The sequence below is a fragment of the Bos taurus genome, chromosome 23 (genome assembly GCF_002263795.3).
Source record: "Bos taurus isolate L1 Dominette 01449 registration number 42190680 breed Hereford chromosome 23, ARS-UCD2.0, whole genome shotgun sequence".
NCBI classification, from domain to species: Eukaryota; Metazoa; Chordata; class Mammalia; order Artiodactyla; family Bovidae; genus Bos; species Bos taurus.
The window spans coordinates 12472077-12494084 of NC_037350.1; the positions used below are offsets into that span (position 1 = coordinate 12472077).

Here is a 22008-nt window from a genome sequence, read left to right on the forward strand (position 1 = left end):
AAGCGCCGACAAGGCTTTCAGCGTGCATCAAACACGTGCACACAACTCCTGAAGTTGGCAACACCAGGCAACAAGTTGCCCGCCCCCTCTCCACAGTGACAGATCTCCTGCCCCCGGTCGTGGGTGTGTCTGACGCGGCGCGCGGGCACTGATTCACACAACACTCTCCATAACAACCGGCTCCTCCTCGGAGCCCGGCCAGGGCAGGGGCGTTGAGGGGCCCCAGCAGGGCCCAACTTATCCGAGCCCCAACCACTGCGTTCCCCGTTCCTCCTCGCCTTCGGTTTCGCGCAGCCTCGTCTCAGGCAGGATGTGAGGCTGCTCAGGGAGCCGGACTTCTCGGGCTTCAGATTCCTCGGCCCGGGAGCCTGGCAGGGCCGCCCTGAGGAACTCCAGACGCCCCAGACGCTTCCAGAACTGAAGTCTCCGCCGGCCGCAGGCGGCCGGTTTCCGGAGCGCCCGCGCCCAGGAACTGACCCTCGTCAGCCCCCGTCGGCGCTCCCTCCCCGCCCCCCGGAGTAGGCGGCTGAGGAGCGCGGAGGGGCGCGCGTCCCCGCGCCCCGGGCCCGCGCAGCAGGTGCGGCCGGGCCCCACCTCCCCCGCGAGGCCCCGGCTACTCACCCCCACGATGCTCCTCTGCGACCTCACGGCCCGCACGGGCGCCTCTTCCGCCCGCTCCGCACCCTCCTCGTAACCACCGCCCCCTCGGCCGCTGCCGTCGCCGCCGTCCTCGCCGCCGCCGCCACCGCGGCGCGCGTCCGCTTTCACGCACACCGCCGTGGCCGCGCACGCGCCTCTGCGCGCTTGCGTCACGTAGCAACCGATCGGCGGCGGGCCGGCAGGTTACACCGGTTCAGGGCCGGGAGGTCGCGTCCCGCGGCTTTTGCGGTTTTCCCGCAGCCGCCCGACACGCTGCCCTCCGGATCAAAGGGCTCCAGGGTGTGGCTGCCCTGCCGGCACCTGGCTCCCGGTGAGTTACGTCACTTTACGTCACTGTATGGCGTCACCGATCGCGTCACTACACACGGGGAGGTCCCAGTCGTGATCGCCCGGGCGCCTGTAGGGGAGACGGCAGGGTCTCCAGACTGCTGTCCCGTCTGGAGCGGATCCCATCGGCTCCTTCTGCGAAGTGCAGGAAGGCTTTTCCAGGAACCGGGACCTTTGGGGCTGAGTGCAGGTTAATGTGAAAGAATGTCTAGTGACACTCGTTAACTCCACAGCAACGTGCGATGGACCCGGCCTTGAATTCCTCCGACTCTTGTTTCTTCGTTTTATAAGTGAGGATAACAATACCTGTCTTACCTACGTTGTAGAATTGTGCAGCTAAAACAAAATAATGTATGCAAAAGTGCGTTTTAAAGTATAAAGGTCACTAGACTTTAAAGTATCTTTGTTATAAGGAAGGCAGTCAAGCAAGAGCAGTTAAGAGCATAGACTGTGGAGTCAGGGAAACGTAGTGTCAAGTCTGATCAGGAATGTTGGACTGTCAGTTCTGCTTAACCCTTGGGCTTACTGGAGGTCCGGGGTGTGGGGCTTTGGAGAGAGTGACTAGAAAGGACATAATTCCAGCCAAAGGAAGCTTCCTGAGTAAAGGTATGGAACTGAAAGTAGACTTGAGGCAGGGAGATCAGTTATGAGGCCATTGCTGTACCCCAGATAAGAAGTGATCAGAGCCTTAACCAAAGCTTTGGCAGAGGGAATGTAAAGGAAGGGACAGATGTGAGCACTGTTAAGGTGGTAGCATTGACAGCACTGACTGAGGGAAAAATGACTAGGCCAAGTTTCTAGAATGTCTGGGGTAGGTAGTGGAAACATTTAACAGGAAGCGAAGAAAACTGAGTCTGGGTCATCCACCAGTTTGTAATCCAGGAAATCATATAATGCTGATGACACCGCCAGTAGGAAGATCAGATTTGTGGGATATGATGATGTATTTTGTGGGATTCTCCAGGAGCCTAGCAGGCTATGGTGTATAGGGTCACAAAGAGTCCGACACGACTGAAGTGACTTAGCATGCACGCACGCACAATGATGGTATTAAAAAATGAGCATGTTTGTTGGGGAAACATTCTACACTCATACACATATTACATATTTTATTAACAGATGTCACTGCACCTGCCTTAGCTCACTCCTCGCTGGAGCAGTGACTTCCTGATTGGTGAATTTAAAAGGAGAAACTGAATATGTGTAGCCCATCCATTTTTCACCCCCCTGTTAAAGGAAAGCATCCATCAGGGAACTATCTTTGTGTTCTACTCTGATCCATCAGGAGTAGAGCCTGGGGGTGGGTTGAGGGTGCTTGGTCCAGAGCTGCAGAGTTAATAAGCCTATGTAATTCGAGAGTTTAGCATTAGGAAGCTCTCTGTCCACAGGTAATATTCAATATCAGTTTTTTCAGTTGTAGTATACAGAATTACAGGTCCTGAAAGATTTTCATGCCCTTATCTCCAGAACCTGTGAATGTTACCTTTTGTGCCAAAAGAGACTTTGAAGGGTTTTGTTTGCTTTTTTTTTTTTTTTTAAGTTGGTTTTTGTTTGTTTTGCTATTTTGGTTTGGGTTTTTGTTTGTTTGTTTGTTTTGGCTGCACCACACATCGCACAGGATTTAGTTCCCAGGGATTAAACCTGCTCCCCCTGCACTGGGGGCTTGAAGTCTTAACCACTGGACCACCCAGGGAAGTCCTGCAGGTGGGTTAAATTAAGGATCTTGTGATGGGGAGATCATCTTGGATTATCTGGCTGGACTGGAGGCAGGAGGGTCAGAGTCAGAGATTGAGAGATGATGATGGAAGCAGAGGTCAGAGAGAAGGATGATAAGAATCTGCACTGCCGGCTTTTAAGATGGAGCCAAGGAATGCAGGCGACCTCTGGAAGCTGGAAGAGGCCAGGAAAGATTCTTCCTCAGAGCCCTCAGAGAGAACAGAGCCCTCCCAATGCCTTGATTTTTAGATTTCTGATATCCAGAACTGTAAGATAATAAATTTGTGTTGTTTTAAGCCACCAACTCTGTAGTAACTTGATACAACAGCAATAGTAAATGAATACATTCCATAATAAAGATGATAGCTGGTCCCCTGCCACATTCTCTTTCATTTAAAGAATGCAATTGATTAGGTTCTTTCAGAGATGACTGCAATGTGACTGTGACATAATGGAGGGAACCTTCACATCCAGAGGGAAATAAACATCCAATCAACAGTCAAATTACACAGATTTGTGAGTGAGGAGACAAGTTGAGTTAAAATAGATTTAGAGGACGTTAATTTATAATTTGGTAATATGAGTACGGGGTGTGGATGAGATCAATCAAAACACAGAAGAAACGATAAAGAGGACCAAGGACAGATCCCCGGGAAGCACTAAGGCTGTGGCAGATGAACGGAAGCGCACAAAGTCTGAAGAAGAATGGCCAGAGAGAGAAAAGAACTAGGTGAGTGTAGTAGTGCCTCTGAAGCCCAGGTGGGAAAGAATTGCAAGATGGTCTCAGCAGAGTCAGAGACCACAAATAGGGCAAACATGTGAAGGGCTGGAAAGCGCTGACTGGATCAGCAACACAAGAGTGATTGGTGAGCAACAACTGCAGCTGAGTGAGGTAGTAGAGATATGTACTAAATTGTTGGGGTCTGAAAGGCAGGTCAGTAGAGTGGGTTGCCATCTGGACTAGTTGATGGGAGTTTGAGATTCCAATCTTGGTTCTGGCCACTAACTAGCTAAGTAACCTTTGGCAAATCACTTAACTCTTCCACACTTTGGTTTCCCATCTACCAAAGGAGATGTCTATGATCTTCATATAGATTCCCACAGTCCCCTTAACTTTATATTAGACTCATTTCCTTATAACAGCACACTTCAAATCCTCATTTCACCACACAGTGAGAATCAGTATGTTATGTTTCAGCTTATGGCCAGAAACTATGGATATGGATATGATACGGTTACTCAAGAAACTCACAGTTTTGGAAGGAAGATAAACATAAAAGTAGGTAACTAATTGCCATAGTTCTTTTTTAAACAAATCAAGGTATAAATTGAATGAACTGTGACTCTAACACAGTATCAGTCAGTTCAGTTCAGTTGAGTCACTCAGTCGTGTCTGACTCTTTGCGACCCCATGAATCACAGCATGCCAGGCCTCCCTGTCCATCACCAACTCCCGGAGTTCACCCAAACTCAGGTGCATCAAGTCGGTGATGCCATCCAGCCATCTCCTCCTTTGTCATCCCCTTCTCCTGCCCCCAATCACTCCCAGCATCAGGGTCTTTTCCAATGAGTCAACTCTTCGCATGAGGTGGCCAAAGTATTGGAGTTTCAGCTTTAGCATCAGTCCTTCCAAAGAACACCCAGGGCTGATCTCCTTTAGAATGGACTGGTTGGATGATCTTGCAGTCCAAGGGACTGTCAAGAGTCTTCTCCAACACTACAGTTCAAAAGCATCAATTCTTGCAGTTCTCAGCTTTCTTCACAGTCCAACTCTCACATCCATACATGACCACAGGAAAAACCATAGCCTTGACTAGATGGACCTTTGTTGGCAAAGTAATGTCTCTGCTTTTCAATATGCTATCTAGGTTGGTCATAACTTTCCTTCCAAGGAGCAAGCGTCTTTTAATTTCATGGCTGCAGTCACCATCTGCAGTGATTTTGGAGCTCCCAAAATAAAGTCTGACGCTATTTCCACTGTTTCCCCATCTATTTATCATGAAGTGATGGGACCGGATGCCATGATCTTCGTTTTCTGAATGTTGAGCTTTAAGCCAACTTTTTCACTCTCCTCTTTCACTTTCATCAAGAGGCTTTTTAGTTCCTGTTTACTTTCTGCCATAAGGGTGGTGTCATCTGCATATCTGAGGTTATTGATATTTCTCCCGGCAATCTTGATTCCAGCTTGTGCTGCCTCCAGCCCAGCGTTTCTTGTGATGTACTCTTCATATAAGTTAAATAAGCAGGGTGACAATATACAGCCTTGACGTACTCCTTTTCCTATTTGGAACCAGTCTGTTGTTCCATGTCCAGTTCTAACTGTTGCTTCCTGACCTGCATATAGGTTTCTCAAGAGGCAGGTCAAGTGGTCTGGTATTCCTATCTCTTTCAGAATTTTCCACAGTTTATTGTGATCCACACAGTCAAAGGCTTTGGTATAGTCAATAAAGCAGAAATAGATGTTTTTCTGGAACTCTCTTGCTTTTTCCATGATCCAGCGGATGTTGGCAATTTGATCTCTGGTTCCTCTACCTTTTCTAAAACCAGCTTGAACATCAGGAAGTTCATGGCTCACATATTGCTGAAGCCTGGCTTGGAGAATTTTAAGCATTACTTTACTAGCGTGTGAGATGAGTGCAATTGTGAGGTAGTTCGAGCATTCTTTGGCATTGCCTTTCTTTGGGATTGGAATGAAAACTGACCTTTTCCAGTCCTGTGGCCACTGCTGAGTTTCCCAAATTTGCTGGCATATTGAGTGCAACACTTTCACAGCATCATCTTTCAGGATTTGAAATAGCTCAATTGAATTCCATCACCTCCACTAGCTTTGTTCGTAGTGATGCTTTCTAAGGCCCACTTGACTTCACATTCCAGGGTGTCTGGCTCTAGGTGAGTGATCACACCATCGTGATTATCTGGGTCATGACACAGTATACTACATACTATATTAGAATTCTGTATGAAGTGAAATGAGGGATATATAAAGTAATACAGATGAGGGAGCAATCATTTTTGCCAAATGGAAATCAAGGTGTTACATTTACCTACTCTCAGGTGGACAGTGTGCCTCAGAAATGACATAACCAGAACCATAAGACATTTCCATGGTGATTTTAAAAAAAAGAAAGAGGAATTGTGCTAATCCACCACTTATCATTTAACATTACTTCTAGATAGCTTTGTTGTGATTGGAATGAATACTTATATACAATTATTTCTGAACTTAAGTATACCATTTAATTGGAGAAACGGACATGTGTAAAAATTGAATGCAAGAGTAATTTATTTACTTTCCCACCAGATTTAAGTGAAAATATTTATCTGTTATACATGCCACACTCTGTTCCATTTGCTCATCTAATCCTCTATACTATCTCATTTATATCACAAACTTCAGCTTATTGTATCAAAACCGATATTATATCTCTGTTTTAGCAGATAAGGATACAAAGTTTAAGTAACTGGGCCAAGGTCTTGCTAACAGCAGTTATGTAATAGACCAGGCATCCTCTCTTTAGGAAACCTTCCCTCCGGCCATTATTTAGTCTAAGTGTCCTTTCTCTGTACTGTTACATCATGGTGATGTTGTTTGGTTGTTGCGTTGTGTCTGACTCTTTGTGACCGCATGGACTGTAACCCACCAGGCTCCTCTGTCCATGGGATTTCCCAGGCAAGAATACTGGAGTGGGTTGCCATTTCCTATTCCAGGGGATCTTCCTGACCCAGGGATCAAATCCACATTTCCTGCATTGGCAGGCAGATTCTTCACCACTGAGCCACCAGGAAGCACACTATTACATACTATGCACTCCTTTATTTTAGCATTTACTGTAATACTGATGACCTGGCTTCCTATGGACCAGGTACAGTTTTAGGTAGTTCTGGGCATTAATTCACTTAAGCTTCATAATAACCCTTTGAGGCAGGTGATATTATTAATCACAGTGCTTTATAATTCAGGACACTAAGGCATAGAAAGATTAAGTAATTTACTCAAGGTAACACAATGGTGATGGAGACGGATGCAAACTTAGATAGCTGGGTTCTAGAGTCCATGCTCTTAACCCCTAGATTGCTGCCTTCCTTCATACCATGCATCCTCTGCTAACATTGAGAGGTTCTAGACATACTTTAAAGAACTCTCTAGTGCAGTAATTATTGGCTTATTGTGTGTGATATTGCTGTGTATCCCTCATTAAAAGACCATAAGAGAATTTTTCACTCTCAGCCAAATGCCATGAAAGAGTTGACTACCCTTGAGTAACTGATATGTTTTCTGATTATAGGTGATGTGTGTTACATAACTGGCTGTTTCCTCATTTCACTCTGACTGCCAAGAAGCTCTGAGAAATTTGTGGCTCAGCATTAGTAACTGGAAGGACTCTTGGCTTGCATGTCTACATTCTGTTGGTTTGAAATTTTTCAAAATTAAAAGCTAGGGGAAATCTAAATTCTTCTGCATTTTCTAGATTATTGATATTATACATTTGTTTTATAATTAGAAAAAGTAAACCTTGTTTTTAAAAGAAAGGTTGCATCTTGGCATGCTTTCTCAGACTTTGAATCTGTGGACAAGAAGTAGTTTCAGATTAACTTCCATGAATTCAGTGTTGAATCCTGCTGCTGCTGCTGCTGCTGCTGCTGCTGCTGCTAAGTTGCTTTAGTCGTGTCCGACTCTGTGCGACCCCATAGACGGCAGCCCACCAGCCTCCCCCATCCCTGGGATTCTCCAGGCAAGAACACTGGAGTGGGTTGCCATTTACTTCTCCAGTGCATGAAAGTGAAAAGTGAAAGTGAAGTCGCTCAGTCGTGTCTGACCCTCAGCAACCCCATGGACTTCAGCCTTCCAGGCTCCTCTGTCCATGGGATTTTCCAGGCAAGAGTGCTGGAGTGGGGTGCCATCGCCTTCTCCATGTAGAATCCTAGTCCCTATGAAACCAGGACTTCTGTGACCTCGAAAGTCCAGATCAATAGAATTGGTGTTCAGACAAATCAGAAAGTATTTCAAGTAGCATAAAACAGGCAAGTTGTGACCCTCCTTATTTTTAACATATCTAAATAACTTGAAACCACTTTTGGATTATTTGAAAATATTCTGCCTTGCTTTAGAGATAAGAAGTCAGTCATCTTCCTTAATGCTGATATTTTATTATAATTAACTTTAATGTACAGCTGATTTTGTGGTTTAGCATTTATCAGAAATGGATGAAGATCACTTATTCTAAAACGAAAATAGGTATTTTGGTACATGTCTTGCAATTTAACTGACTTAGATCCAGTAACTCAATTCCAGATTCATTTCTTTACTTAAAGGTGTGTTTTACAAGGAATTCTTCCAGGTAGATTTACTGACCAGTTATTGATACTTTGCTAAAAGCCATACAGTTCATGGGAGTATTATTCAGATTTTTCTGTAGCCAGAGTGAGCAGCTGATAATTTCTTCTTTGAAAATTTTTCAACCCAAATCTTCATCCTCCAACAGTTCAGATGCCTAAAGAGTGGGCAAACGCTCTACCCGCAGCCAGCAGATTGTTGCTGAGTGGTATGTGAACATCTTGGGTTGCCAGGTTTTTAATTTATTCATCTCTTAATAGTGGTAACTAATGTGAACATGGGTTAAAAAACAAATGACTTGTCTGTGAGTTTGCAGACCCTCTGCCCTGTTAGATGGAACTTCACAAACTTGAATACTTCATTCTTCTTATTTTGAAGAACTGGGTTTGTATTTTTTGTGTGTTTTTTAAAGAAAATTCTAGACTGTTTTCAGGTGCTCCCTCTGTCCACCCCCATGAAGAGAGGAATGTTCCTATTTAGGTGAGAATCTCAAGGGGATGACTCACTGTTCACAAAAGGCTGTCACCCACCCACCATCTGCTGATCAGATTACTGAACAATATGTATTTGCTTTTAGTCAAATGCTGGTCCATCGGAAAACTGCATCCCTGACCATGTTGTCCTGAGCTCATACACACAGAAATATTTCTCACCCCCTTACCAGGAGTGTTTTACTGACTTATCTTTTGAATACTGTGGCTTCTACACACATTAAGGAATTCTGAAAGAAACAGGTCTACAAAGCACACTGTTGCATTTGCTGCAGAGCTATTGTGCACTCAGTCATTTATGTTCCTTATGGAAAACCCCACAGGAGAATTTTCTTTCAGAGCCAAGTGTCAGGAAATGCTGGTTACCCTTGAGTAAGTGATGTGTTTTCCTCACAGTCAAGCAGGTAATGTAACTAGATAACTAGATAACTTTCGCTGTCATGAAGCTCCAAGTCCATTCTTAGCCCAGCTTTAGTGCTTGCATAGGAACTGTGGCCTACGCATCTGTGTTCTAATTTATTCCCTGGTCCTTATCTTCTATTTAAATTTGGGTTTTCTCTTACTCAGATTTATCTGTAATTTTCTGGATTGTGTGTATAATCGCACTGGGCAACTCAGGTTGATCATGGAAAAGCTAGGGAAATGAGTGATACTTATGCTTAATAATGACTACCTTTTAGATGGTTGGATGGCATCACCGATTCAATGGACATGAGTTTGAGTAAGCTCCGGGAGTTGGTGATGGACAGGGAACTCTGGTGTACTGCAGTCCATGGGGTCACCGAGAGTCGGACATGACTGAGCGACTGAACTGAACTGAATCCTTACTTCAGACAAGAGTTAAAACTTATGGACCCAAATTTGTTCCTTTTTATGCTGAGTAATATTCCATTGTATGTATGCACTACATCTTCTTTATTCATTCATCTGTCAATGGATATCTAGGTTGCTTCCATGTCCTGGCTATTATAAACAGTGCTGCAGTGAACACGGAGGTACACGTGTCTTTTTGAATTAGGAAGAATCTAGAGCCTGTTAGGGGCTTCTCTGGTGGCTCAGAGGTTAAAGCGTCTGCCTGCAATGCGAGAAACCAGGGTTCAATCCCTGGGTCGGGAAGATCCCCTGGAGAAGGAAATGGCAACCCACTCCAGTACTCTTGCCTGGAGAATCCCATAAACAGAGGAGCCTGGTAGGCTACAGTCCACCGGTTGCAAAGAGTCGGACACAACTGAGCGACTTCACTTTCACTTTCAGAGCCTGTTATACAGAGGGAAGTCAGAAATAGAAAAACAAATATCATATATTAACGCATATATATGGCATCTAGAAAAATGGTGCTTATAAACATGTTTTCAGGGCAGGAATAGAGATGCAGACATAGAGAACGGACTTGTGGGCACAGCAGGGGGAGGAGAGGGTGGGACTAACTGAGAGAGGAGCATTGACATATGTGTACTACCATGTGTAAAACAGATAACTAGTGGGGAGCTGCTGTACAACAAAGGGAGCTCAGCCTGGTCTCTGTGATAACCTGGAGGGGTGGGATGGGGGCGGTGGGGAGCCCCCATCTAGAGAGAAGCTTAGCTTTCCTGTAGAGGGAAGGGATGTATGTATACTTATGGCTGATTCATGTTGTTGTCTAGCAGAAACCAATAGACCATTGTAAAGCAATCACCCTCCAATAAAAAATAAATAAAAACCATGAACCCTTCCATGCCGATAAGAATATTTTATTTATAACGTGTCCAGGGTTTTACACTAACTAAATAACCAGAACAATAAATTATTTTCAAAGAAGTTTTAATATTATTGTAAATCTAAAGAATGTCACTTTTAACTCTGCTTTTGTTCTTTTGAGGGAGGTATTAACAGATAGATTAATGACTGACAATCATAAATGAGATACTTCAAGTCCCAAAATCTCCAAACACTTTTCTCATAGCCTCTCTCAGTACGGTGTTCTAGTAGGCCATGAGGTAAAGAACTAGCTGCCCTATATCTAAAGCATATTCTTTGTTTTAAACCCTTTTCTATCTAATGTATTAGTGATCTGGTTTGTATACACTGGTGTTCATATTTGTACACATACACTTCAACTGAAGGTACATGGAAAGATCCTAAGCAAGATTCATCATTGTCTTAATACATCTTTTATATTTGCTAAATCAAAGGTAGAAAGGTAATTGAGTACCCCCATGACTATTAGGTATTGTTCTCAGACACCAATGTGTCTATGATTTAATATTTTAATCCTGTGTTTATCTTGAGAAAGGACAATAAAGCTGCTTTGTAAGTAAAGACTTAGAATGTCCAGAAAACACTTCTGTAATCCTGTTTTGGCATTTCTTTTCTTAATATACCAGGAACCTCAAAAAATAAATGGGAGTAGTGTAGCCGTATTTCAGTTTTTCTTTACTGGGTTATTCTGTGTCATGAACAAAGAAGATGCAGAGACTGAAGATACAGTTCCTGCTCTCAAGGGCTAACAGTCCAGAACTGTGCTGTCTAATATGGTAGCTTCTAGCTATGTGTGGCTATTTAAGTTGAATTAAAAAATCAGTTCCTCAGTCATACTAGTCACACCTGAGGAGCTGAGTGAGGCTAGTGGTTACTATATTGGACAGTACGTGGAAAGTACATTTCTCTCAATGAAGAAGGTCCTATTGGATAATGCTGCTCTAGAAGTTGTGTGGGAACCATGAGGTAGAGCAAGGTGATTTCAGCCTAAGAAAGATCATGTGTGAAGTATGCATAAGAATGACTTGGAGGGACTTCCCTGGTAGTCCAGTGGGTAAGAATCGGCCTGCCAATGCAGGGAACACTGGCTTGATCCCTGGTCCGGGAACTAACATCCTGTATACCACAGGGCAACTAAGGCCAATGCGCCCCAACTACTGAGCCCACACACCACAACTGATGAAGCCCATGTGAGCCCACGCTCGGCAACAAGAGAAGCCACCACCATGGGGAGCCCATGCACTGCAATCAGAGTGTGGCCCCCTCTTGCTGCAACTAGAGAAAGCCTGCATGCAGCAACCAAGACCCAGTGCAACCGATAAATAAAAAGAATGACTTGGGGGCACATTGAGTCCTGCCAGATTCTGGTTTGACGGGTAATGTGGGAGTCTATTTTTAACAAACAACCCAGGTGATTTGATACAGAGGGTGTATAAACTACATTGAGAAAAACCAACCTGGGTAAGTGGGAATAGCTCAACAGAGTGATTCTGAACTTCCTACCTAATTGGCATCTGGGCGCTTGAAACAATTTAAATTTGAGTTAGAGCAACAAGAGTGTTGGGACCACACTTGTACCTTGACTTACGGAGCATTTTCTACCCATTATGTATCTGAAGACTTGTATTATTTTAAATGCCTCTAATTTGTCATGTATATTTTAAATACCTAAAAAGGTATGTGGTAGTTTCAGTCAAGATACGCTATCCTATACAACAGCAAAAAATAACCCCGAAACATAAGGCTTACACTGGCAATTAAATTCTTTACCCTCACAGTGACAGTCACCACTTCTACTGACAATTCATGCCAGAATTAGTCACAGAACCAAACCTTAAGGAAGTCTGGACATGCATCCTACTATGTGACCAGAGGAGAGGAGAACCAGACACTTGTGAGCAGCACTAATGATTACCCCGTGATGGTAAAGGAAACACGGTGATCAAACTACAAGCGAGGTGTGACCTCCAGAAACACACAGCAGGGTGGTGAATGGCAAAGACATAAAGGACTAGGATGAACTTTGGGGGAAAATTCCTTGGTTTGGAGAAAGAAGCCAAGGTAAAATGACCAAGAACAGAATGCTGAGTTAGTGTTTTCTGGACGAACATCCTTAATTACTTGGATGTTTGATCCTGCAGAGAGGATTAAACATCCTTCTCTTCTTCCTGAAACAGATCTTATCCGAGGCTTAAGATTCTTTCATTAGAGGCTGATGTAGGGCATTATGACAAAGACACAGAGACACATCTGTGTATGATGTTACCATGCCAGAGAAAGACTAGGAAGCCAGTGGCCTTGAAGGAAACGTGCCTCTTTCTGAATCCGGGGAGAAGAATGTTCAGTCTGGTGGTTGCCTGAAAGCCCCCTTGTGTATCTCTCAATAAAGGCAGCTCTTGGAGAAGGCATTTATTCCACTGACACCAGGACTTGCCTGTTGTGCAGCTGCATCATTAGCTGAGGCTGAGAGAATCAGTGGATATGCAGTGTGAGGGAGAAATAAATCTTGTAAGCTACTGAGATTTGGGGGATCATTTGTTTCTGCAGTGTAACCTCACCCATACTAACTGATAGTATATTTATTCTTTCAGTGTCTATGCAGATGAAGCCGTTGAGATCCATCAGGCAGACGATAAATTTAGAATGAGAGATAAGGGAGAAATATATGTTCTAAAATGCCAGAGGAACTTACAGGTGATTTCTTGATTAAGGCATAGAGAGGAGAGTATTTTAGGTTCTCAGGCTTCTTTAGATGTGAGTGGGCAAGAATGGGGAGAATTCTCTCCCAATATCATGAAAGGGGAGTAAAAATCACAGTTCAGTCAAAAGACAAGAAATATTTCTAAAACTTATGACACATGAGTTAAGGAAAATAATCCAAAGGAAACAGAAGCAAAGGAACTAAACAAGCATTGCATAAAATAGGAAATACAAATTGCCAAAAAATATGAAAAAAACAGTCATCGTCACTTATAAAAAGGAAAATTCAAATCAGATGGGAAGTGTTACAACCTTCCTGGGAAGTAAAACTGTTGACTTCTATTAAAATTTAATACTTATCTATAGATCCTCATAGGAGTCTACTGTCCTCTCCCCTCAGCAGCACTATTTACAATGGGAAACTGGAAACTAGAAAGTCTAGAATGTTTAAATGAATTATAAAACATCTATACTATGGACTGTTGTTGTTTTTTGATCGCTAAGTTGTATGCAACCCTTTGTGACCTCACAGACTGTAGCCCACCAGGTTCCTTTGTCCATGGGATTTCCCAAGCAAAAATACTGAAGAGGATTATTATTTCCTTCTCCAGGGGATCACCCCAATCCAGGGATTGAACCTACGTCTCCTGCATTGGCAGGCAGATTCTTTACCACTGAGCATACTATGGACTATTACTTGGTTATTAAAAAGAATGGCATCTATAGATAATGACCTTTGAAGATATAATTATACATTATTTTTATATAATTGATTTATTATTAAGAGGGATAGAAAGTTCTAGAGCACCATAAGAGTATGATGTTATATTTATAAAAAATATTAAAAAGGGGGAAATTTTAAACTTACATATTAGCATTCTATTGCTACTGTGAAAACCCACTCCAGTGTTATTCCTGGAGAATCCCAGGGATGGGGGAGCCTGGTGGGCTGCCGACTATGGGGTCGCACAGAGTCAGACATGACTGAAGTGACTTAGCAGCAGCTGCTGTAAAAATTACAGCAGCAGAAAGACGGCTTAAAACAGTACACGTTTATTCAATTCTCTAGACTTCTGGAGGCCAGAAGTCCAAAATCAGTGTTGCTGAGTTAAAATCAACATCTGGGTAGAGCCACACTCACTTGAATAGTTAGAGGAAAATGTTCCTTATATTTTCCACTTCTGGTGGCAGACAGCATTCCTTGGCTTACAGTCACATCACACCAATCCCCACAGTCATTTTCACATGACCTTTCTTGCTTTTGTATTAAATCTCTATCAGTCTCCTTCTTAGGACATATATGGTTGCATTTAGGGCACATCAGATAATCCAAGATAACCTCATCTCAAGATTCCTAACTGAATCACCGGTACTGTGACCCTTTTCCCATATAAGGTGACATTCACAGGCTCCAGAGATTAGTATCTGGACATGTTGAGGGCCGTTATTTGGCCTACCACAACGTATTTATACAGATTTATGAACTCAGAGAGACTAAGGTTGAAGGATAAATATCACCAACTTTTTTTGTTGTTTTTGTTTTTTTTTGTTTGTTTGTTTGTGTTTTTTTTGGATCACCAACTTTTTAACACAAGTTTCTTTCAAATGGATGTGGCTGGGGAAAGAGATGTTTTTGTATATACTTTGTTTGACTTGCTAAAAATAATAAAATTGAAAATTTTGGGGAAAAAACAGAGAAGAGCAAAAATTTCAGGTAAATGCAAACAGAAAGGAGAGGTAGCAATATTAATTTTCCTATAATGGAATTCAGAAAGGGGGAGTAGGAGTGGGGAGAAGATGGAGAAGAAGGGGAAGAAGAGGAACAGACAACAGCTGCTATGGAGGATTTTTAGTTGAAACTCACTGAGTTTGATCACAACAGTTTTAAACAGAACTTTAAAGTTGGCTTAAAGCTCAACATTCAGAAAACTAAGATCATGGCATCCGGTCCCATCACTTCATGGCAAATAGATGTGGAAACAGTGTCAGACTTTATTTTTCTGGGCTCCAAAATCACTGCAGATGGTGACTGCAGCCATGAAATTAAAAGATGCTTACTCCTTGGAAGGAAAGTTATGACCAACCTAGATAACATATTCAAAAGCAGAGACATTACTTTGTCAACAAAAGTCCATCTAGTCAAGGCTATGGTTTTTCCTGTGGTCATGTATGGATGTGAGAGTTGGACTGTGAAGAAGGCTGAGTGCCAAAGAATTGATGCTTTTGAACTGTGGTGTTGGAGAAGACTTGAGAGTCCTTGGACTGCAAGGAGATCCAACCAGTCCATCCTAAAGGAGATCAGTCCTGGGTGTTCATTGGAAGGACTGATGTTGAAGCTGAAACTCCAATACTTTGGCCACCTGATGTGAAGAGCTGACTCATTTGAAAAGACCCTGATGCTGCGAAAGATTGAGGGCAGGAGGAGAAGGGGACGACGGAGGATAAGATGGTTGGATGGCATCACTGATTCAATGGACATTGGTTTGGGTGGACTTCGGGAGTTGGTGATGGACAGGGAGGCCTGGCATGCTGCAGTTCATGGGGTCGCAGAGTCGGACACGACTGACTGACTGAACTGAACTGAACTGAATATCCCACAACAGAAGATACTGTTCTTGTCCAAGGAATATTCACAAAATCAAGCACATGCTTTTTCACAAATTATAGTAAATTTCAAAAAGGAACAATACAGTTCACATTCACTGGACACAAAATCAACATCAAAAGATAGCAAAGTAATAACAATGAGAGCCTACATAGCAAAAACTGTGGGGCATGCTGCCAAAACAATTCTGAGGGAAAAAATAACATTTTAAAATGCACCTTTGAGCTTTAAAAATAGTTTCAATAAGCAAACCAATCATTCCAGTTAAGAAGTTAGAACAAAGAAAAAGATAAAGAAATTTAGGGAGGATAGAGAAAAGTGTGTCAATCAGCTTTTGCCACAAAATTCTGTGTAACACACATGCAGAAAGTCTCAGTCGCATACAATCAGGATTTATTTCTAGCTTACAGAGATCAGCTGAGTAAGCAGATCACTCTGCTTCAGGCTGTGGAACACCTGGGATGACACTGTCTCTGCTCTAACTGTCCCATCCTAAGATCCCTGCTGGAAGGTCAATGGTTCTCTGCAGCATGTCCTTCTCCTGGTGATGGCAGCCCAAGGGGCCCATTTTAGAGCACAGCAAGTGCGGCAGCAGGCACATGACCATGGGTCCACTGGACCTGTCACCTGCTGCACCATCTGAAGATGCTGCTCTGAGAGTGATGAAATGGTCTTCTGAAGGTGCAGCTGAGGTACCAGCTTGGAGATGATACCCTGTAATGATGAGATGCCAACTGCCAGGACACATGATATACCCTGTCAATATCATTACCAGTGCTCTATTCCCAATAGGTATCATATGGGTTCAGGAACCAAGGTGGGAAATATGAGCAGCCCCTTACCATCATTGCTCCCAGTTATTCACTTGGATAACTCCAGGTTCTGCTTGTCTAGAGGTCATTCTTCTAAAAAGTGAGACACTTTCACCAGAGCACACATTAATTTCTTTTATTGTGGTAAAATATATGAAAACAAAGTCTTTCCTTTTAACCATTTTTAAAGTATACAGTTCAATGGCTTTATGTGCATTTCCATTGTTGTAAAACCATCACCATCATCCATCTCCAAAACTTTTCCTTCTTCCCAAACTCTCCATCTATTAAACAATCACTCCCCATTTGTTCTACCCACCAGTCCTTGGAAACCACCATTCTTTCAGTCTCTGTGAATTTAACTATTCTAGGTATCTCATATCTAGGTATCTCATATGGAGAAGGCAATGGCACCCCACTCCAGTACTCTTGCCTGGAAAATCCCATGGACAGAGGAGCCTGGTAGGCTGCAGTCCATGGGGTTCCTAGAGTCGAACATGACTGAGTGACTTCACTTTCATTTTTCTCCTTCATGCACTGGAGAAGGAAATGGCAACCCACTCCAGTGCTCTTGCGTGGAGAATCCCAGGGATAGCGGAGCCTCGTGGGCTGCTGTCTATGGGGTCACACAGAGTCGGACACGACTGAAGCGACTTAGCAGCAGTAGCAGCAGCAGGTATCTCATGTAAGTGGAATCATACTGTATTTATCTTTTTGTCTGACTTAGCCCAGTGTCTTCAAGGTTCATCCATGTTGTAGCATGTTTCAGAATTTCGTTCCTTTTCAAGGCTGAATAACATTCCATTGTATGCCTATATCACATTTTACTTATTCATCCATCAGTGGACATTTGGGTTGTTTCTACCTTTTGTTGTTCAATCGCTCAGTCATGTCCAACTCTGCGACCCCATGGACTGAAGCATACCAGGCTTCCCTGTCCTTCACTGTCTCCTAGAGTCTGCTCAAACTCATCCACTTTTTGGCTACATGAATAAGGCTGCTAACAAGCCTTGGTGTACAAGTATCAGTTTGAGTCTCTGTTTTCAGATCTTTTGGGTATATATCCAAAAGTTGAATTGCTGAACATATGGTAGTTGTTTAATTTTTGGAAGAACTGCCCTACTGTTTTCCACAGCAGCTGCACTGGTTTACATTCCCGCCAGCAATACCTGGGCCGTGGCCGTGAAAGCCAGAATCCTAACCACAAGGCCACCAGGGAACTCCCAAATATCTTTAAAACTGATTTTTATTTACTCAATGACACATAAAAATCACCTGCAGAGCCTGAAAGCTCAGTGTTCATTCCTGACTCTGATTTAGTAGGGAAAAAAAGCTTCTAAATTCTTATAGGATATATTATATTGGGGCTTCCCTGATAGCTCTGTTGGTAAAGAATCCACCTACAATGCGGGAGACCTGGGTTTGATCCCCGGGTTGGGAAGATCCACTGAAGAAGGGAAAGGCCACCCACTCAGTATCCTGGCCTGGAGAATTCCATGGATTGTTTAGTCCATGGGGTTGCAAAGCATCGGACATGACTGAGCAACTTTCACCTTCATATTAATCCATAATGTTAACATTTATAGGATGTAAATATGATAACTAGTGACCTATTCGGATAAATTGCATGTACAAATGAAGTTACTTGTAATAAAAGTATTAATCCAAAATGTAAATATTCAGGCTTTCCCTAAAACATTTGTTATTTTTTGTTTTTGTTTTTACATACTTCCCTGGTGGCTCAGCGGTAAAGAATTCACCTGCCAATGCAGGAGACTCAGGTTCAATCCCTGGGTTGGGAAGATCCCTTGGAGAAAGAAATGGCAACTCACTCAGGAATTCTTGCTTGTGAAATTCCATGGACAGAGGGGCCTGGCGGGCTACAGTCCATGGCATCGAAAGAGTCAGACACAACTTAGCCAGTAAACAACAGGCATCTTATGGTATGGCTGGGTATGGATGGTATCTCACTGCCGTTTTGACTTGCAATTCTCTGCTCATTTAAAAACTGGGTTGTTTTTGTTATTGTTGCATGTAGTTCTTTATATATTCTGAATGTTATATCAGACATATGATTTGCAAGTATGTTTTCCCATTCTGTGGGTTGCCTTTACACTGTTGATAGCATCCTTTAAATTTTAAATTTAAATGTTTTAAATTTTAGTGAGGTACAATTTGTTGACTTTTTTCCTTTTGTTGCCTGTGTTTCTTGGTGTCATAGCTAAGACATTGTTGCTAAATCCAAGGTCATGCAGCCTTTTCTCATGTTTTCTTCTATGAGTTTTATACTTCCAGCTTTTACATTTAGACCTTTGATTCATTTTGAGTTAATTTTTACAGACGGTGTGAGATAAAGATCCACCTACACTACACTTCCCTCTTTTGTGTGGATACTCAGTTTTACCAGCATATTTGTTGAAAACATTTTCCTTTCCCCATTGAATGGTCTTGGTATCCTCATCAAAAATCTGAACATATGTGTGAGGCTCAGTGCCCAGGAACAAACCCATTGGTCTGTATGTCTGTCTTCATGCCAGTACCATGCTGTTTTGATTACTGAAGCTTTGTGGTAAGTTTTGAAATCACAATGTGTGAGTCCTCCAATTTTAATCTTCTTTTTCAAGACTGTTTTGGTTATTTGGGTTCCCTTGAGATTCCATGTGAATTTTAGTTTGAATTTTTCTATTTCTGAAAAAAAAAAGTCATTAAAATTTTGATAGGTTTTTCATTGAATCTATAGATTGCTTTGGGATTAATCCCATTAATTTTAAGTTGTGGCTGATGCCCTGTTACTTCGGGCAAGAATCATCATCAGCATTCTGGTGTTAGTAAGTGACCCTTATCATTACGAAGTAGGGCTGCTGCTGCACAATGGGAGCAGCCGGAGTACTGCTCCTTAGCATCCCTGTGACCCGCTTAGGTGCCTGTTGGTATCCGCATGCCCAGGTTTAAGGGTAAATGGACAAGTGCAGCAACCCTGGCTGGTCTGAAAAGGACACGTTGTCCAGGTGCCCAGACCTCTCAGAGGTGACAGTATGGGTCACTCCACCGTTTTCCACCTATACCAGCAGAAGTGCTAGCCAAGGATGGTTTTGCTTGTTCTTTTTTCTAATTCTTCTAGGTGTAAGGTTAAGACCAAGAGTTCTAGTTTCCTGAGGTGGGCTGGCTTGTATCACCATAAACTTCCCTCTTAGAACTGCTTTTGCTGTTAGATCGTTGTTTCCATTTTCACTTGTCTCCAATGTCTTCCTCTTTGATTTCTTTAGTGACTCACTGGTTATTGAGTAGCATATTGTTCAGCCTCAGTGTTTGTGTTTTCTTGCAGCTTTTTTTTTTCCTTGTTTATTTTTAGGCAGAGGCTAGATCTTAATTATTCCCATCACAAAAAAGAAGAGGTAATTATGTGACAATAGAAGTGTCAGCTAAGCCTGTGGTGGTAATACTGCAAACATAAATATCAAATCATACTACACACCTTAAACTTACACACGTCAACTAAAAAATTATAACACCTTCTTTTATCATCTGAGCCTAGAATTTCTACTTACTTGTATACCTAATCTTAATATTCACTAGAGACAAAACTATCTCATAAACAGAAGGAATATTATTCTTTTATTCAAAACTTCCACAAGAATTGATCACCATTTTGGAAAATGATGTTTCCAACAGTTACCATCACTCAATTTGAGTGACCAATAAAACATACCTGTTATCAATATGCATTTAAAAGTTGTAACAGAACTCTACAGGAGTCATGAATTCAGCCTCTAAAGTACCAGTAGAGTTACCAGTGCACTATTAAACAATTTTACTTCTTCTATACAGTAGTGGTAAAGAATCCACCTGCCAATGCAGGAGATGCAAGAGACACGGGTTCCATCCCTGGGTTGGGAAGATCCCCTGGAGTAGGAAATGGTAACCCACTCCAGTATTATCGCCTGGAAAATTTCATGGATAGAGGAGCTGGTGGGCTATAGTCCATGGGGCTGCAGAGGAGGACACGACTGAGCAACTGAGCACACACACACTTGTATACGTAAGAGAAAGCACTTGACTACTCCATTGTTTCTTAGTGTGGTAGTATATGGGCATTTACATACTGAAATGCACATTTTATCACAAATTGACTTATTTTTTATTACAATAAAGGCATTGGCTTAATCCTTTCTGAAATTGTGTATATAGGTTTACATTATATATGAATTTTGTTTCAGGATAGTGGTGTAATAGATGTTATAAATGTTCCCATGTTTTAATGAGGATCTGCTAAGTCTGATATAGTTGAGAACCGTAATCTCAGAACAAGTTCTTCGAGGGCAGAAAATGCCTTATGATTTCTATGAGCACCCTTGCACCAAGTTCTGAATATTTAATATCACCCTATTGCAGTTTCTGTTTGCCTCTTCAGAAGCCCCCATTTGCTCCTGCATTCTGAAAGTCCCAGTTTTGATGCAGTGTCCACCTTAAGGCAGGTAACTCAGATAAATATGACCAGTCCAAATCAGAATGGCCTCATTCCCTCTGCCGATCATCAGAGCCAGGCGAGTGACCTGATCCCAGTTTTGAGACATGAAGAGGATTCTGTTGATGAGCTTTGAGAAAGGTTTTACACTCGTTACAGACTCCAAGAAGAAAAGGTTATTTTCTTTCACTGAACATTGTTTATACAATGACACCTGGAATCATAGTCGGGGTTTTTTTTATCGCAAGTATTATTCTCCCCTCCCCAAATTGCTGGGAAAGATAGGAGAAAACCACGATACTTGTTATTTCTGAACCCTCTCTCAACCCATTGCAGAACCTCTAAAGTGTGTGTTACATCCAACAGAGTTGGGTCTTTTCTTATTGTCAGCAGTATGCACGTCTACTGATACAGACCTCTTCACAAGCAGTTGTGTTGCTGAGGAATAGTTATACACACAGTACCCAATCCTGGTGAGAATGCTACATGGGAAAGCTCTAAGTGATTTTCTCTCAGCCAGCAGCTCCTGTTCAGACCATCTGAGTTATAACTGAGTCCCAGGCTTAGGTGTGGAGGGTTCCTGAGAGACTGATTTATTTTACATTGACAGTGAGCTATACAGTCTTGCTGTCCAATCATGGAAAGCAACATTTCTTGTGCTCGAATTCATCCTTTCATGTCACCACTGCTCAGGTAAATTAATCTAGAAGTGAGCTGTCCTAATCCCTAGCAAAGCCTGGTGATACAACACATATTTTTCAACACATCTAAGGATGAACTTCGAGAATAAGCAAGGGCTATCTTTTTGGCAAGTTTTACTTAGCAGGCAGAGAAGGCTTCTTTCTGTGGGAATACGGTTTAAATGATTAAATTTATGAATCTAATAACCCTCCCACTAGGGGAGGCTTATTTATGAATCTAATAACCCATTAACCCAAAATGTAGTAGCATTGCTTAACCACAACTCACTTTTGACATTTCGGCTTTCTTCTCTGCACTTTTTCTATCAAAATCCTTCATCCTTATCTCCTTTCCTCTTCTCATCTTCCTCACTCTTCATTATTCATAGAAACTGTGTGCTTTGCTGGGTGTAGAGAATTACAAACTATTCCCAGTTCTTGATGAGTCTGCAAGCCCCTTCAAATCCTTGCAGTACTCCT

The 22008-nt window shown here is 42.4% G+C and overlaps 1 protein-coding gene and 1 long non-coding RNA gene across 6 annotated transcripts in view; one reads left to right on the forward strand and one right to left on the reverse strand.

Annotated features, from left to right (window-relative positions):
• Window positions 1-766, reverse strand: part of BTBD9 (BTB domain containing 9) — a 413001-nt gene extending 412235 nt beyond the window's left edge. For 2 of the 4 annotated variants that reach the window (XM_024983458.2, XM_024983456.2), the window contains exon 1: window positions 279-714. The gene's annotated coding sequence lies outside the window, so the exon portion shown is untranslated. 4 annotated transcript variants of the gene reach the window in all.
• Window positions 710-21988, forward strand: LOC112443768 (uncharacterized). 2 transcript variants are annotated; one of them, XR_009492626.1, is made up of 4 exons: window positions 710-1277; window positions 3118-3433; window positions 3902-3982; window positions 6990-14845. It is a non-coding gene; the product is annotated as an uncharacterized lncRNA (long non-coding RNA). The 2 variants fall into 2 exon arrangements; XR_003032174.2 differs by lacking the exons at window positions 3118-3433; window positions 3902-3982 and adding an exon at window positions 18129-21988 and having other exon boundaries at window positions 6990-17068.
• The last annotated feature ends 20 nt before the right edge of the window (window positions 21989-22008 follow it).